This window comes from Grus americana, chromosome 1 (genome assembly GCF_028858705.1).
Source record: "Grus americana isolate bGruAme1 chromosome 1, bGruAme1.mat, whole genome shotgun sequence".
Classification (NCBI taxonomy): Eukaryota; Metazoa; Chordata; class Aves; order Gruiformes; family Gruidae; genus Grus; species Grus americana.
Window position 1 is genome coordinate 142,272,532 of NC_072852.1, and position 17,074 is coordinate 142,289,605.

A 17,074-nucleotide genomic window follows, 5' to 3' on the forward strand; every position below is an offset into this window, starting at 1 on the left:
TATCTAGAAAATTTAAAAATAAAAATTAAAAAAAAATCTTAATATCTTTACTCTTTGTTGTAATAACAAACCAGGTTTCTGATTCTTTCCTATACACTGATAGCTAAGATTTCTCTGCTACACAGAATATAGCCAGAAACACTGTTTCATTTCATGTCATGGGAAGTAATGCTGTGATTCTCACATCTGTTTGCAACTTCACAGAAAAGGATGATTGAAGGAAAATAAAAATTTCTTATCTTTTTCAGCTTATAGCTGGATTTCACTAGCCTTTTTTACAGCAGTAATGCCACTGAGGCTGAAATATGAGTTCAGCTTTGGTAATGTGCAAGTAACGGCCCAGCAGATTTCTCCGTCACAAGACCATGTCTTTCAAACTCTCTGTAGGAGGCCAAGCATTAAACATGGAGTCCCTAACATTTAAAGCCACAAAAGTATTTTATTTATTGTAATATTTATATGGGTCTATATAGTGTTACTGATATTGTTTTCCTTGAATTGGCACCAATTTGGCAGTTATATGGGAAGAAAAGGCTGTTTATGTCAAACAGGATTAATCTATCTGTAAAAAATAGAACTAAATAAAAGACCACATTATTTTTTTTCAGCCAAACAAACATCTTTGTTCTCTCCTCTACTTGTACCTTTCTCCTCTTGGGAAGAAATTTATCCCACTTTACAGTGAAAAGCAAGGAGAGGTAGAACATACCTAGACCTATGCATTTTTCTTACCATCTTCTCCTGTTCTTGATTGCAATAGTCTCTTTTCATTTTCTTCCTAGTATTCATACATCACCATAAAATCATTCAGACATATTTTGGTTTAAAACATAAATTTTATTTCTTGTTCTCTTAATCTTTCCATTTTCTTAATTTTCTTTTTATTTACCTTTTCTTTTTTCCTTCTTTTTTTTTTTTTTTTTTTCTTCCTGTGGCCATTCTTCACTCCTCTGGTCAACATGTGACCCTTCATGCCACATTTGTGTTCACTCGGTGTTTTACTTTAACTGGTCATATTAAGTCTCTATGAATTCTTCTTTCTGAGACAAAGAAAGAAAATAAAATGCATGTGTTAGCTGGGTTGCAGCTTCCTAAAGTCTCAGCACTGACCATGCTCACTCAAAGACAAGAAAAAAAAGACAGGTACAACAAAAGCAAGTGCTTAGTTTTTCAGTATCTTCCTGGATTGTTGTTTGTGATGATAAAACGAAGTAATTTTACTTCCAATTCTTAGTCAGCCTTTGACTTGTTCTGCCTCTCAACACACTAGTTCATTAGTACCAAAGTTTTTTGTAATGTCTTTATTGCAGGGATGAATACAACATGTTCATGGGGACCATCAAATTCTTTTCATAAAATTCACTAGAGACAGCAAATTAAAAGCTTCTGCTAATCTTAAAATGGAAGATTCCTTATGTCATTACCATAGTCCCAAATCACCCAATTCTCTGCTATGCAGCTTCTTAAAGTATCTATTTCTACCATTCACTATTTTGTGTTACTTTTTGAATGTGAGTATATATAAATGGTCAGCATGAACATAAAATCATGCTATCGATAACCAGCTATACCTACATTAATAACTGTTGCAGGACAATCAAAACAGTCCTGTAGAACAAAATAGTTGATGCCAATGTCCACACTATCTGTATTTCAGGCATGTCACTTCAGAGTCACTGCAATCTAGTCCTGTGATGAAAAAAGCCCATTAACACCATGTGAATTCTTTGAGCACATCTTCTGGTCCAGTTTCATCTGAAAGCAATCAATTTTGCACACTTTAAGCTTTTAATATGCTTGAGCCAAACTCACTCAGCAAACAGAATCAGGAGATTTGCTGCAAAAACACAATTCTAATTTGAACCAAAACACTAACATAGATGGAGCCAATTTCACCTGTTATTTTTGTGGATGATGTAGCTTCTTACAGTAAGTTTGGTGATTAATGTTGCACTGTTAGCATTCCCTTTAAACAACAAAAAAAAATCAGTATAAATATAATTATCAAGGAAATTAGTAAGTCTCAAAATTTGAGTAATGTTTTAATTTTTGTTTATTAATATTTCCAATTCTATCTTCATTCTCCCATCAGACATATTTATCACACATTCCAGAATATTTAAGAAAAAATTTCCAAAGAATTAGTCTGCCTAGTAAAATGTATTTGGAATGAGCTAATGCTGAAAATGGCCAACCTTATCTAAAATTCAGTGTTAGCTTGTTTCTATAGCAAGCATAAATTTCTAAGATTCAGAAAAATATAGCTTTGACAAATTTTACCTAAGAAGAATATTTAGACTAGGAAATTAAGCAATAAGGTAATTGTGAAAAAATGGCTTAATAGTGCCAACTGTCATTCATAATTATTAATCTGGAGCAAGACACAACCTGAAATTCTACAAATTTGTTTTCAAGATTTCCCTTGAATTTTTCTGTTCTCCAAAGTGTTGCATTTGGTTTTTTTTTAAAAGGGTTCTTCATGGCCTTTAAACAAGAATAATGTAAACTTTGACCACTGTTTTCTACATTTGTGGAGTCACATATACTTTGGAAGAACTGTCAGAAGATCTGTTCTACGTGTAATTTCAAAACTGGCTCCTTGTCTTCTACCTCTGAGGCACCAAGGCCTTTGAATCAGAGATAATAAGTTTTTAACAGAACAGGGAAGTTAACTTAGTTGAGTAAGGGTGGAACCTGCAGAAGAGGGAGGAAAGATCTACATCTCTGAAGTATCTAGGACTCTGAAAAAACAAAAACTGACCTGATCCAGAATCTTCCAAAGTTATATGACATTTCAGTCTTCTTTCTTTACAATCACTGTTTGATATAACTGTTTAATAAGTAGGCTGTCTCAGAATTGGCTCTTCCTCATCTACTCGCTTCTTAACATCACTCCTATTTGTGTGCTTTGTATTCCACAGGTAGGATCTTTTAAATGGGAAAAAAACAACAAACAAACAATCAAAAAGAATCCCACATTGATATGTTTTATTCTTCATTAGTAATATGTTTTATTCTTTATTATGAATATGTGTTGGTTTTGATGTTGTTGTTGTTGTTATTTTCCTTTTCTGTTCTATTAAACTGTCTTTATGTCAACCCACAAGTTTTACCTGTTTCTTTTTTATTCTCTCCCCCATCCCACTGTGGGGGTGGGGAGTAAGTGAATGGCTGTGTGGTTGTTTCAGCTGCCTGCCAGGTTAAACCATGACAGAAGTCAAAAAAACCCCTTCTATTTTGCCAATGGACTTTTCAGCATTAAAACTAGCAGCTCTAGGCCTTAATTGAAGGGGGTTTAAAAACAAGCAGCCCACCTCATATTTGGATGGAAAATTACATCAGAGACGACTGCACAGCAAGAAGCACAAAAGCGTGCATAATTATGGGCAAGCAGCTTACTGCAGATCATTTCATAACACTAGTGTCACAGAGCCTTTCCATAATAAGCAATTCTGCTTTTATGTTACGACTATTAATACTGTTGTGGGTGGTTATATGAATTGCAGAAAGATTTTGCTTGTCACTCTTGGGAACTGTGACTAATATGACTAATTTGTAGGCTTAGAAGAATCTGATCCATCTTTTAAAGAGTACTTAATTTGATCAAAGTTTAAACTAAACTTTATTAAATGTGGCTTTTTAAAAACTAGTGTTAGAATTTACTATATTTTCAGGTATATGGTACACTAGTCATTATTTAATTTCAAATCTATTTAAGCCTTGGAATATATTATTTTATGGCATTATAGCGCTCTCTGCATCACTGAACTGTGACAACAGAGCAGAAGCAATTCCCAAATTGGCATTTTACCAAGTTCATGCTTTGACTTTTGTATATTCCACCTAATTATAGTGACAGATGCATATTTAAGATTATCATGGAAAAAATAGCACAATAGAAATCACTTTCATGGATTTCCTCTCAGTTTTTTAAGGTTAGAAATAAAATGCAGTTGCTTCTTTAGCTCCACCACACAAGCGTGTGGTGAGGAAGGGTCCTTCTAGGGAGTAAACTGACTGGAGACCTCTTCTAATTCCATTAATTCTAACAAAAAGTGATTTTCCACCCCTATTATTTCTGTTTGCTACCTAAGTTCAACTTGCTTTATGCAGTGATTAAGGACCAACTCAAGCATCCAGTTTTAAACAGTAGGCAGTAGAGAACTTACAGTGTAGATTAATTACTAGAGAAATTAAGGAGGGGTGAGGGAGAAGACAGAACAGCGATACAGTTTTATATATGATCAGAATTGAGTGAACAAAGATCTGATTTGATTTGAAGGGCTGCATAATGACATCACTATTAATCTGAGCACTTGTAAACTACTTCTAGGCTGTATAGGCAACACAGAACATATGAACCACATTCATCCCCAAGATATATAGTCTTCTTTACTGTCTGTTACTACAGAATATGAAATATGAATGCCTCACTAGGAGATTACCAGGTTCAGTTAATATTTCTTTACCCATAATCAGAGGGTTTCCACACCCATTCTTCATAAAAACTGGAAGTCTTTTCATGTTGCAAAACCTCCAGTAGATATCCAGCTAGTGGAGAACTCTCATGGACAGCCATGAAGTGAGGAAAAAAAAAAGCCAGTAAGTGTGTATGACTGTACTTATGTTCAATATCTCACATCTGGTTCCTCTGAAATAGTAGTGGAAGAAAGACAACAAAAACTTGCCTTAAAATACATGATAAGAGAGTACATTAAAGCCTAAGCACCATACAAAAATAGAGAGCCAGCGCAATACATATTCTGTTTGTTAATTCACTCATCAAGCTTTTGGCCACAGTTTAAAATTCCAAAAATGCAATGTAGCTAACACAACTGCTAATGTTTAATTAAAATATTTCTTCTGCTTTGGTGAAACTTAATTCTCTATTGAATCATATGAAGAAATATCTCCTTTGCTGAGAAACAATCAGCAAAGGCAGCACTCCCAAGCGTACCTCCTCTTCCCCATACCTAAGAAAACATCAGAGATTATCTCAGTTTCATTGTCAGCAAATACCACCACAGAAACACAAGACTTCAAAGCAGAGCAATCAGGGAAGTTATTTCTTTCCTCATGAGCCTCCTTCAGAATGACGTGCTCAAGTTATTGTAGAATCTTCAATCAGTCCCCAGAACACCACTGGGATGAGAATGGAAGAATAACCAAGTGCTACACATTTTAAAAGAATCAGAACACTTCAGTAACTTAATTTGGGCAACTAACAAAACTCCAAAACTAGATTCTATGAAGTCACTCAGATCACAAAAAGTTTTCCAAGCTTACCACTCATTAATTGCTGAAATACACACAGAGGATTTGTTGCACGAATAGTTGAAGGTGACCCTTTGTTGAAATCTGTTGAGAGCAGAAAATACCACCTGCATGAACTGACTGTTCCAGAGAGTAGACAGTGGTTCCTGAACACGCTACAGGATGGACTTTGTTCATCCAACAATATTTCCACAAAAGCAACTAGTGCAATCAGAGTTCAACCTCTTCCAAACTGACTTGATTTGTGCAAGCTGTTCTTGCAGTGAAAAATTCAGTCTCCTCCCCACTTAATAACAAGTGAAAGACCTGCAGCTCTACTTTTGCCAAACACCTACAAGTGTTTTGACGTATTACCCTTCACAAGCATGAATAGCACAGAGACCAGCTCCTCTCCATGTTGTGGATCCTTAACATTACAGTAAATTATTGCTGCAAAATGATTTAGCAGCAATTGTCTCCACAGAGAGAGAGACTAGATAGAAAGACAGATGATGCAGCAGCAGCCCAGAAACCTTAAAACCAAATTAGATTTGACGTCTTTGAAAGATCAAACTCAATGTTATATCATCTCAAAATAACATTTGTGTGATATACTTCCCAAAATCTAATGAAAAATGAGCTGCAAGTTTTACTTTCTTGCTATCCCCATCTTAAGTAATTCTAGATCTTGTGCAAAGTTCACAGCAAGCTAACACCTATCTTTTTAAAAAAGGCCTTGAATATGACCCTTAAAATGACTTTGCAACTAAAGCTGTTTCTAGTCTGTAAACAGAAAGCAGCCTAAACCCATCTTGACTCGAAAAAGCATAATGATTTAGAAACTATTTAAGAAGCTACAGAAAATTATCAGAGCGGAGAAACAGATGCAAGAAAGTAGGTGGCAATTACTTACATTGTACAGTATAACCTTCAGCCAATACCACTTGAGCTGCTTAAAATGCAAGCAAAGTTATTTTCAAAGAGCAAAACAAGTCCTTGATAAAGATTCAATTTTGTTCCTATCAGCATTTTCCAGATCAATACTCTACAGGAACTGAAAGTTCCTCCTCTCTCTTCTTCACCAGTTACATGTTGTCATTTGCTGAATTAAATCAATTTCCCACTAGAAAGTTTTATAGGTAAAACCCTGCCAACCATGGGATGGAGATGTTTGAAGCACAATCAGCATAAGCAAAAATCTTTATCATAGATACAATTGTTTTAGAAAAACTAAATATGCCCTGACATAAACTAGGCTAGCAAAGTCGTATTATGCACTGTGTTTACGCTGCGGTGCTTTATCTTTGCAGCACATGGCTATGACTTAATCAAAAAAGTATGCAGTCTTAGTCTGTCACATAACAGCAACCTTGAAACAGCATTCAGTTTGCAATTTCTGTACAGTGAGGATTCATGAGACAGTTCTTGGTATATCACAGACTGTGTATGAGAGCACACTGCAACTAGAATACTGCTTTCCTGAGGATGCGTTAGCGCAAGAACAAAAGACAAATTCCAGAACTAGTTCTTTAGAGGAGATAGAAGCTGAGAATTGGAGATAGTAGAGCATGGGAAAAGGAGGGATGGAGAGCTTTAAATCTGCAACTAGATTTCAGGTTTACTGTTTGGTAAGGAGGATAATTCAACATAAAATCTCTGTAGAAATGAAATGACTGGAATAAAGGAAGAGGAAGCAGGATAGTCAAGAGTGATGTGGTGAAACAAAGAATTATTTTGAATTAGGCTGAATAGATAGAAGTAGGATTGATTACAGAGGGGAAAACAAGACGAGCTCAAACAGATTGACCACTCGCTCATCTTGCAAACACATTGTAAACAATTCTTACAAGTCCTAATAACTTAAGGTGTATTCAAGGATGATTTCTGTACAAAGTCTAGCTCTGTAACAGAATAGCACATCTGTTTTCTTTTAGTTCCTTATGGTGATCTATATTGTCTGTGTATTGGAAATACCAGAATCACACCTAATATCTGGTCATGCAAGTACTCCATTGCTACTCTTCATGTTAGAATTAGTCCTATACATGTGTTTAAAAGTTGTGTCATTTCTCTTTTCTTTCTTTAAAAGAGGTATTAGATTGTCATCTTTCTTCCCTGAAACACTTGGAAAGCTGTGTTGGGTTTGCATGGCAAGGTTTTGGTAGCAGCGGGGGGCTACAGGGGCGGCTTCTGTGAGAAGCTGCTAGAAGCTCCCCCTGTGTCTGACAGAGCCAATGCCAGCCGGCTCCAAGACGGACCCGCCGCTGGCCAAGGCCGAGCCAATCAGCGCCTCTGTGATAACATATTTAAGAAGGGAAAAAAACAACTTGGGGGGAGCTTTTGCAGCCAGAGAGAGAAGTGAGAAGATGTAAGAAACTCTGCAGACACCCAGGTCAGTGCAGAAGGAGGAGCAGGAGATGCTCCAGGCGCCGGAGCAGAGATTCCCCTGCAGCCCATGGTGAAGGCCATGGTGAAGCAGGCTGTCCCCCTGCAGCCCATGGAGGAAGGATGAGGGGGTGTAGAGATTCCACCTGCAGCCCGTGGAGGACCCCACGCCGGAGCAGGTGGAGACACCTGAAGGAGGCTGTGGCCCGTGGGAAGCCCACGCTGGAGCAAGCTCCTGGCCGGACCGGTGGACCTGTGGAGAGAGGAGCCCACGCTGGAGCAGGTTTGCTGGCAGGACTTGTGACCCTGTGGGGGACCCACGCTGGAGCAGTCTGGTCCTGAAGGTCTGCACCCCGTGGGAGAGACCCACGCTGGAAAAGTTCATGAAGGACTGTCTCCTGTGGGAGGGACTCCATGCTGGAGCAGGGGAACAATGAGAGGAGTCCTCCCCCTGAGGATGAAGAAGCAGCAGAAACAACGAGTGATGAACTGACCGTAACCCCCATTCCCCGTCCCCCTGTGCTGCTGAGGGGGGGCGGAGGTTGAAGCCGGGAGTGAAGTTGAGCCTGGGAAGATGGGAGGGGTGGGGGGAGGTGTTTTAAGATTTGATTTTATTTCCCATTCCTCTACTCTGTTTTGCCTAGTAATAAATTAGATGAATTCCCTCTCTCAGTTCAGTCTGTTTGCTCATGATAATTAGTGAGTGATCTCTCCCTGTCCTTATCTCGACCCATAAGCTTTTCCTTATACTTTTTTCTCCCCTGTCTAGTGAATGAGGGGAGTGATAGAGCGGCTCTGGTGGGCACCTGGCCCCCAGCCAGGGTCAACCCACCACAAAAGCCTTTCTGTGAAATGTGAAGATTATAATGATTTCATTTTTCCCTGTGCTTATCAAAATGTGATTAATTTTTGCTTAGGCTACTATAGTTACCACAACTACCTAAATTTTCTACATTACAATTTGAAAACTGTGTATCTTAACTCTTCAAAGTATACAGAAGTATACCAGTCATCTTGGCTAATTCTAGGAATATTTCCAGATTCTCTTGTCATTAATAGTACAGATTTGCAGGCAAGCCTTTCTTTTGCCTATAGCCAAAACATAAACTATTGAAATGCCTTTTTAACCAGGGTATGTCTCATTCCAGTAATGAGCTTTAGGTATCTTTGAAAGCTGGTGAATGGAAGGAGAAGAAATTAGTTATCTTTGAGACAGATGTGGAACAAAAAATAACTTCAGATTTCACTTTCTGTTTATTGCTTAAGTACAATACCACAGTATAGGCATTAATCAAATAGTATTCATAAAATAAAACATAATATTTGATTGCTCTACCAGAGAAATGCAAACTGCTCTAATTTCTGGGTTGTAGATGCATGTATGCTGAGCATGAGAATACAGGTCTAATAATAAACTCTTGCTGCTTAACAAATAAACATTCTAACAGTGCTGGGGTGTCTTAAACTTTCTCAGGATAGTATGTCATCCCAAAAATAGCTGAGAGCAAGCTAAGTATATCACCTTTCCTGGGAGTGGAGGACTCAGACTATTTATTTAGAATCATCTTTATGAGGAAAAAAAATAACTGTTTTCTTTAATTTAGGTAAGAGTTATAAATACCCAAACTGAGAAATGGGAGCAGCTATAGAAGCAAAACCTAAGACAAGACAAGGTAATTTTAGTTTATGAGATTTTTCACGCATTATTAAAAGATGAATGTCCCTTCTGGAACAGAAAGCAGTGTTGAAAACATTACCTGTTTCCTCCTTCCCTGCTGTCCTGGTTTTGGCTGATAGAGTTAATTTTGGTATAGCACTGTGTTTTGGATTTAGGTTGATAACACACTGATGTGTTTAGTTGTTGCTGGGTAGCTGTAGTGCCTACACCAAGTGAAGGACTTTTCAGCTTCTCAGGCCCTGCCAGGTGCAGCAGAAGCTGGGAGAGCACAGCCAGGACAGCTGGCCCAGGCTGGCCACAGGGATATTCCATGCCATAGAGCATCAGGCTCCCTATGGAACTGGGGAAGTGAGCTGGGAGGCAGATTTGTGACTGGGCATTGGATTGGGTTTTTTTTCCTTTCATATGGTGAGCAATTGCATTTGTGCATCACTTATATTATTGTTGTTATTAATATTATTATCATCTTTTGTTATCCCATTAAACTGTCTTTATCTCATCCCACAAGGTTATTTTCCATTCTCCCCCCCCTCTCCTTGGCTGGGGGGGGTGGGTGGGGTTGGTGGGTGAGCAGCTGCATGGTGCTTAGTTACTAGCTGGGCTTAAACCACGACACCTGCAGAGGAATTTCCATTTTTTTTGCTTTACTCATTGTTTGTAAAACTTATGATCTTTCACAATTGGTGGCAATGCTTCACATAAAACCATTGTGATTTTAAGTAATATGCTTCCTTTCCCCAGTCCTCTGAGATAAACATTTCTGATAGGTAGACAAATTAGAGCATTCTTTTTCTTGAAGGCCACAATAATAAAACTTTATATTCCTTGACATTCTTATAGTTTTATAATCACCTGGCTAGACTCATTTCATTATTGTTGTTATTAGGTCACACAAAGATAAAAAAATCAAGCAACAGATTGTGAAATTGGGAATGAGGTCCTTAGAAGGACTGACCTTCCTCTGAATCTGTTTTAGGGGAACTCATCACAATACTGTTTCTGAAAACACCAGCTATTCTGGTTATTACCATTTGAAATGGTTGGCTTTTCTTGACCTCAATATCTGACAATAAACAAGCATCATATCAAGAAAACTCAACTGCTCTCTGAGATGAGATAAAATTGTCCCAGTACTGTAACAGCGAGATGTAAACTTACTCAAAAGAATTTTATTAGAAATGCCGGTTTTGCAAATATAAACCTTAGCTGAGACATAAAATTATATTTCCTCATTAAAATAATAGTTTTATGTTAGACTAAGTAGTTTTAATTAATAAACATAATATTTGAAGACATTCAAATGAGGGTTTTACTGAAATAATTATGAAAGTAGCATTCAATCTTCTGGCTTTAAGAGAAGTGCTACTCATGCTGACTAGCAACTGAGTAATTAGAAGTGAAGGCTTATGAGGATGTCTGCACAGAATGAAGAAAAAGCAAGACTGGATCAGTTCTGTGCAAGCGTTGGTATAACCGTATTTTGGGTAAATGTTTAACTTCATCTGATTTATGAATTTATTTATTTAACTGAGAGATATATAGCTTCAGTTTCAAATTCAGGTGGAACAGGGAAAGTAGCTAGCATATTCACAGAACTCTCCTACTGGTCGGAAAATGCAGTATCTTCTCTTTGAACCATCCCTTTGGTGAACTGTTAAATGAGATCATCAGCGCATGTTAACTCTCTGAGATTCAAGACAGCAACTGCAAATAGCTCTTAAGGGAATATTTTAGAATTGGCTGGAAGTTCATCCCTACCTTACTCACTTTGCTGGTATATTATTCCATTTTCTTTCACCCAATCTCTGTAGTTTCAGAGCACAAAACCTTTTATGGAGGAGGCTAGCTGCTGTAAGATTAGGGCCCAAACAACTCTGTGCATGACCTGACAAACAACAACTGCTCAGCATGCTTCTGCTATATCTGAAATAAAACATCTGATACAGCCCTCATGCTTTATTTATTCACACAGTTTCTCATCACCTGGCTGAACAAAAGGATTCTGGTAACATGAACAATTTGATGTTTAAGGACAAAGAAGCTGCAGCATTGCATTGCTAATTTGAGAATAAAAAAGAGCCTTAACAAAAATTCACTGTCAGCTGTCCATTCTCCAGAGAGAATCACAGCTTCTTTATTCTTGACTTTGCTGTTACTATTGAATATTGAAAGAAATTCTCTTAGTTTTCCCACTACAGAATTATAAAGTTAAGTAGTCATGTGTGACTCTTTCTTTACTGCCAAACAACTAAAGCAGCAAAATCAATACCAGGATTGCAAAAGTTTATGTACATACTTTTCCTGAAAGGGAATAAGATTAGTTAGCGTAATCGGTTTTCTGCATACCTGAACAATCACGGAAAGAAGACACACACACACACACACACACACACACACACAAAAAGCCTGTTTGACCTCCCATCCAGCTATTTTTTTACTGTATGTGAGGACAATGTTACATTCTTCTTGCATCCAGAAGAGAAATGAATGCCTAAGAAATGTAAAGAGGAGACATATAGGGAATAACAAGGAAAGAAGCAAGGAAATAATTGACAAATTTTGGAAAAGAAGAGGAAATTAGTGGAAGGTGGAGATGGTAGTCGGAAGTAAAATCAGAAACCCCATATCATGCCAGTAACTAAGGAGCCTTGCAGCAGCAGCAGAACCACTCTGGGTTATTCTCAGTTTGGATATTCTAGGTTAGGGGACTCAAACAAGTGCAAGTTTCTCAGGAATCTTGTAAAATAATATGCTTTCACCTGTGTGCTATTGTCTGTGTCTTAATAAGTCTGTGTGTTAATGAAGCTAAAAAGAAAGCATGTGAAACATCCTCAGTTTTCCTTCTTTTCTAGGCAAACTAGAATTTGTATTTTCCCCTGAGCAGAGGGCAATACTTTGCAAGGGTATCAGGACATTTTTGCAAAGACCCCAATGACCCTGCCACAGTCATGTGTTCAAAATCCCTAAATCAAAGTCCAAATCTAAATTTATAGAAGGTAGGTAATATAGAACACAATTATGCTCCCCCTGTGACAATGAGAAAAATGTTGCCCATTAGACTAAATCTTTAATCCCTCCATCACTGAAGGTATTTTTCTCCCTAATTCAATTACAGATTTTTAAGTGAAATAATGTTCAGATTCAGCAAGCAGTCAGATATCCTTTCTGCTTTCCCACATCCATCTAGCACTTGCTCTTAAATGTTCCCACTTACATTTTTTGTAGCTTGGATATTGTAACTTGCTTACTATACCATTCAGTGTTGTTCAAAATTACATTCTCAAGTAATCTTTACATGAACAAATTCATAATTTATGAACAAATTATTTAAAGTGAGTATAGAAGTCTCCATAATGGAAAGGATGCCTATGGGCCCTTGTGGGTAGATGCTGTTTTTCTGATCAAATGCAAATTGTTCAGAGCAGACACATAGGGTTGTTTTGGTTTGGGGTTTTTTATAATTGGTTTTGGCTTCAAATGCATATTGCTGCAAACCATAGAAAACAATTTCTTTTAAGAATTGTTTTCAGCTACTCTGTAGTACCGGACAAGAGTTTTATTCTCTTTCTTTTTTTGCCTCAGGTTTATCTGCGTGAGCAGGAAGGTCTGGAAATGGCTACTGAAAGATGGCTGCCATTCTTCCGCAGTGATATGGAAAGTGGAGAATAGTCTCGATTCCTGTATTACTTTAGTCACTTTCTGCAAGTACACACTTCTAAGAGCAACATTCTTCTGCCCAAGAAGTTAATTAGCTATCAATAACGTGTCAGCTGCCACTGTTTGTGAGCTTTCTCTACATGTTTGATCCCATAAAAGGCTTTATCAGGGATATACAGGAGCATCTGGTGGAAGTCTTCCCATATTACCATCTCAGCAACTGCTTTGGCACCAGCATGATGACAAGACACAACAGCAGCACAAAGAGCTTCCTTTAGAGACCATTTGTGTCTGGAAGATGAATGGACTTGCAGGAACTTAAGCTGACTACCCAGCAATATTTTCCTCTCCGCCCTCTGAGTCTGCTGTGCCAGAAGCTGCACAACGCGTCCCCCAGAGACCCACAGCTGGCAGCAAGCGCACGCGGCCACACCAGAGCCAGCATGTCACCCAAGCCCTGGCTCCGCTGGCTCCCAAGGGTTTGTCACCCTTCCACCCCCAGGCAATGCCCGTTTCAGCCTTTGCTCTGCAGTCGCGTAGCCCTGTAACACGGTGCTGCCACGGCTGCGAGCTTCGTGCTGGGTGCGCGAGGGGCGGGGAGGCTTGCCAGGCCCCCTCTGCCTCACCTGCTCTTGACCTACCCGCAGCTTCCTTTTGCCTGGTTTACCTGTGACAGCCATTTCTCTAGATGACTAGGTGCTGCAGCTTGTGCATTGTAATGTTTCAAAATATCTTTGTATGGTACCACTGTGGTTTTATAACTAACTGTCCTGGGTTTCGGCTAGGATAGAGTTAATTTTCACAAGAAGCTGGGAGGGGACACAGCCAGGACAGGCGACCCACAATAGCCAAAGAGGTATTCCATACCATAGGACATCATGCTCAGTATATAAAGGGGGCTGGCTGGCAAGGAGGGGTCGCTGGTCCAGTATGGGCTGGACATCGGACTCTGGGGGTGAGAAAATTGCATTGTGTATCACCTGCTTTGTGTATTCTAAGTGTTGCTGTTGATATTTTCCTCTTCCTTTGCTGTCCCAGTAAACTGTCCTTATCCCAGCCCACAAGTTCTACCCTTTTCTTCCGATTCTCCTCCCCATCCCACCATGTACGGGGGGAGGGGGGAGCGAGCAGCCGCGTGGTGCTCAGCTGCCAGCTGGGGCTAAACCGCGAGACTAACATTATGATGTAGGACAGAGGAATACAGGCCAGGTGCAATAGTGGAGGCCCTGAAAAGTGGAGACACCGCGTTCAGGGGAGAGGAGTATGAACATGGGATCTTAAGAGATGAGGTACTGTCTTGTGCCCACAGCTATGAACCATTTACTAATGATCGAGGGGGTTTCATATGGGGTCTTTTTGGTTTTGTGGTTTGTTTGGTTTTTTTTAAAGAAGACCCAGAAGTGGGTAAAAACAGTTCTCAGGCTAACAAAGAACAAATAAATAGTATCTATCATACATAACAGGCACTATATATAGTAAATTCTCATATAGCCTGGAACTATATACCAATGAAGGAACAGAGAGGTGTAAAAGCATGTTAGGAAACACACAAATGACCCCAAGTAGAAGCTAGGGGGATAAAAAAGAAAGCGGCAACCACAACATCCATCATATTCCTGACAACAAAGTACTCCAGAGGCTGCTGACCTACAGTGTTCCCATTTCCAGCAGTCTGAAGTTACCAACAACTGAAGCTACCAACAACCAGCTACTGAAATATGCTATCTTTTCATAATTACTGATGTTTTATTTTTATTTGTGTGGCTGTCACCATTCCCATTTCAAGGTGACCAGTACAGTCATCTTATTAAAAATGTCATCTCCCAGTTTAGTTAATTTCACCTACCCTATCCAGCACAAGTCAGGGGCTTGGCACTCAGTTGGGGCTATATATAAGTATCTTGGTAAGGTGGGGATGAAATCATCAAATTAACAAATACCAATAGTTCAAGTCCCTAAAGGGGATTTTTCTTTGTACAACATTATTTTCCTTCCATTTTGTGTAAATTTGTGTGTATTCACAAAAAACCAGGAAATATCCTTCACTTTGGTTTTAAAGAAGGGAACTCGTTCATTCTAATCTTCAATGATGGCAAATATCAATGCCCAACTGACATTAACTGAACTGCATCCTGACTTCAGAAACATGTATAAATTAAAGCAAGAGAAGAGAAATCTCACAATACATGGTCTAGAGAGATTTGGGAGATGTAATATTCTTTTTACATTTGCATGTGCACAAACTTCTGTCATAGAAATTTGTCTGCATTTAAAGGCAAAGTTTCTAATAGCTTACCACACCGAACATTTTGGTGATGATATCCTACTTAAGTAGAGATGGCCATCTTTCTGTCTTGAAGGTTTTTATTTCACATTATCCGCAGTTTCGTAAAACATAGCATTGCCTAATTGATACAACAATCATAGTCTTGTATTTATTTAAAAAAAAAAACAAAAAAACCCCCAGAAAACAGAGTGTAGCAGCATCTTCATTTTGATTTGAAGTTACACTTAGATTCACAATGTATGGATGTGGTATGGTAACAGGAAAAATTTGTCTTTGCAAATGGAACCAGCTGCCCAGTACTGGCAGCAGAGTTGCTGAATGTACAAGATACAGTTTAGAAATCTACAGCAAGTACCTCCTGTACTCCTGAAACAAATGGTACCTTAGACTTCTGCAAATACTGCTACAAATAGCCTTACTGAAAAGTAAGAGGAGAGAACTCTCATATACATCTTTTCACTTTATGAAAAATAAAGCCATCTCATTTTATTCTCCCCAAAAGACAAAGAGGGTGTGTTTTTCTTTCTCACTTAGAAATGCCAGTTCTATCTAGGCAGATACTAGTGTCATGAGAAACAAACAAACAAACAAAAAAGAAGAAAAATCACAACTCAAGAAAAAAAAAAGAAAAAGAAACTACCTATTCAAAATTCTTCTGCTGCCTTTGGTTTTGTTGCTGGCTGTTTAATGTCAGTATGTAGCATGTTGTGCTCACAGTGAAGTACTCCAGAGTGGCAAGGAAATAATAAAACAGAGTTTGAGGAAAAAACAGAATTCCTCATTGTTTTACAGGTTAAGCACATGTTGGCAGGGGGAGATGAAAAAAGAAAGAAAAATAGTCTTAAAAATCTTTTCAAGTCTAATTAAAAGAAAATTTGAGATGAAGTAAAAACAATTTGTAATTTCCATTACAAGTGTCACCAAGATGACAGAATTCCAAATATTTGCTCATTTTAAAATTTTATTTTAAGAGATATCATCCTTCATATGCTACGCCAAGAGAAAAAAAAAAAAATCTTATTGTATTCTAAGGTACATTCAGAATCTTTGAATGCAAAAGATCCCTTTTGTGTAGAGTATCTAAAAGTAACTTACTTTTACTCAATGGATTTCCTTTTACAATTCCTAATTTACCCCAAAATATGTATCTAATTACTCTAAAAGATGGAAAAAATTGAAGAGGTTGAAGATGGAAAGAAATAAAATGAAAATAAACCAGCAAAACCTGAAGAAAGCTGAAACTTTTATGGCATTCTGATATCACACAATTAAATTCATGAGAATTGGCTACCAGAGTAAGAAAAGAAAGAAAGGAAGGAGTTGGCCTAAAGTTTCTGAAGGAAATCAATGCTTTGGGTTTACAAGTGAGTACATCTTTTATATTATAGAGATAAGAATTTGGAGTTATAAATTAGTATTTTATTAGGCATATATAATTTAGTCTGACTTATTTATTTATTTATTTTAAATCCTCGTATACAAACAGTAGAACTGTTGAGATCACATACTTCTGATATTCATGCATATATGTTGCCCTGTGTTGTACTTTGGTAAAGAGTGAAAAGTCTGACAAAGGAATATATGAATCTGCTAGCACTCAGTCCAAGGGAGCAAAGCCAACCACCCCCATCAGCTACCTTCATGTTTAGAGAAGCACATTAAAAAACCCCAAAGTGAAAGTCTGTTAAGATATTTCACAATCATGTATTCTGTTATTATGTACAAAAGAAAAAACTAACACTAAATTTGAAATATATATATAAACCTTAGCATATGTCACAAGCAAATGTCATGAAATGACTGAAACTGTACAC

General features: G+C 38.1%; 1 long non-coding RNA gene across 1 annotated transcript in view; it reads right to left on the reverse strand.

Annotated features, from left to right (window-relative positions):
- Window positions 1-924: 924 nt before the first annotated feature.
- The window catches only part of LOC129199329 (uncharacterized), a 90,625-nt gene continuing 74,475 nt past the window's right edge, over window positions 925-17,074 (reverse strand). Inside the window, exons 3-4 of the long non-coding RNA XR_008574645.1 lie at window positions 1,576-1,689; window positions 925-1,040 (exon numbers count right to left, since the gene is read on the reverse strand). This is a non-coding gene — a long non-coding RNA (uncharacterized LOC129199329). The remainder of the gene's footprint in view (window positions 1,041-1,575; window positions 1,690-17,074) is intronic.